A 1,843-nucleotide genomic window follows, 5' to 3' on the forward strand; every position below is an offset into this window, starting at 1 on the left:
TCCCATCCCCTCCCCTCCCATCCCATCTCCTCCCATCCCATCCCATCCCATTCCAGTTGCCGTTTAGAACCAAGGCGAGGGCATGCGTGTCCATTCCATGCGGGGGCAGAGCTTCCCCTCGCAGGGGACCGGGGACACCCTGGGGGACAGCACTGTCTCTGTTAAGGCCCTCAGACACGCAGCGTGGTCCTGCCTTTTTTCCTCCATCGTGGTCCATGGTGTCCTCTGGTCCCGTGGCCTGAAGCCCTCCTGGCTCAGCACCTTGCTCAGGAGCGAGGGCGAGCACAGGGATGTCTCTTTCCTGAGCAGAAATCACTTTGATTTGTGCCTTTATCTTCAAGCATCAGAGGTGCAGGATGGAGGCAAAGCCAGAGGGGATCTGGACCTGACTCTGGGGGGACAATTCTGCCATGAGCAAGAGGTGGACAGGACAGGGAGGAGTCCACACGTCCCTCTGAAGCTGAGAAACCAAATTTAAACTCTCTGCCCTAGGCAGGACTTGCAGTCATGCCTTACGTTGCAGGCGGCAGGGATTTTGCAGGGCAGTGCCTGGAGCCCATCCTCGCCCTCCATTCCAAAAAGCGATGGCCGAGCATCAGCAGCATCTGCAGGGGGGACTGCCTGTATCCCACAGGGCCCGGGGTGGTGCTTTGGGTACAGCAGCACGTGCCGATTCCAAACTAAGCCGTGAACTGGGTCTGCCGTTCCCTGGTGAGCAGAGCGCGAGACGTGGCCTCGGGGATCACCAAGAGAGTGAAGTGGGGCTGTGCCACGTCCCTGGGATCCCCAGTGCACCGGGGGCCTAAATCCCCATAATGCTCAGACCCAGCCAGAAGATAAAAGGACATTTCCTACGGCAGAGCTCTTGCACTCATCAGTAAGAACATGGACATGAAAATATTTCTTTCTGGGCCAAGCAATGGGGCCGCAGAGTGCCTCCATCACGAGTGCAGTGAGATTAGGGGGAAGCGCCTTAGCCTGGGCTTGGCCGGTGTGCTCTGCCGAGGCGGGGGCTTGCTCTGCCGAGAGGGGCCCCAGTGCTTCTCTTGCTCAGGACAACGGAGCTGCCATGGAGGGGCCGGGCTGCTGCTGGGCTGGGTGGCGCGGCACAGCCGGCTCGCACCGCCTGCCAGCCCAGCTCTGTGCGACCCCCAAACAACGGCTGCGCAAACAGAGGGGTTCAAGGGGTTACGGTGATGCCTGCCCCGCTAATGAGGCCGGGCAGGCCCGGGGCAGCTCCCCTCTCGTGGCCGGCTCGGATTAGCAGCTGCCTGTCCCCATCCCTAATTGAATTCTCTCCCCTTCAGTTAATTCTCATGGATTTCTTGGTGCCTCCCCGGGGACCGTCCTGCCTAACTAGTTTAGGGCTGGCTACGCCGGTCAGAGCGTGGCCAGCTCCTGGGGACGGGTGGGAGAGTCACCTGCCTGGGGGGGTGCTTGTGGCTGGGGTGGGGGCACCGGTGCTGCTGCCCGGGGGCCGGGAGCGCTGGGCACCTACTCCCTGCGGAGGGTTGTTTTCTGCCCCTCACCAAGAAGGGGCTCGTAATGGTCACTTGGGGCAAATAGGGACCATTTCCCTGCTTAATGGGTGGTGTTATGCATCTGGGCAGTCTTAGGACACCTTTTGGGTGCTGGGAGCCCCTTTCCCTCAGTGATGCTTGGTGCCTGGAGGAGCTCGCCCTGCTGCTGAGCCTCCCCACGTGGACCCCGCAGCTCGGGTTTGCGGGTTCACCCAGCTTGCAGGCAGAGCCGGGTCTCTGCTCTGAGCAAGCCCCCAGCGCTGCTCACTCCCTTTCTTTTCAGCGCTTTATTTTTCCCTTCCCCTTTCCTTTTCTTCCCCTCC

General features: G+C 61.0%; 1 protein-coding gene across 1 annotated transcript in view; it reads left to right on the forward strand.

The window, feature by feature from the left end:
* The window catches only part of FOXP4 (forkhead box P4), a 39,210-nt gene that overhangs the window by 24,690 nt on the left and 12,677 nt on the right, over nucleotides 1-1,843 (forward strand). The gene's annotated exons all lie outside the window — the stretch shown is intronic.

Source organism: Egretta garzetta, unplaced genomic scaffold, assembly GCF_000687185.1.
Source record: "Egretta garzetta isolate BGI_Z169 unplaced genomic scaffold, ASM68718v1 scaffold105, whole genome shotgun sequence".
NCBI classification, from domain to species: domain Eukaryota; kingdom Metazoa; phylum Chordata; class Aves; order Pelecaniformes; family Ardeidae; genus Egretta; species Egretta garzetta.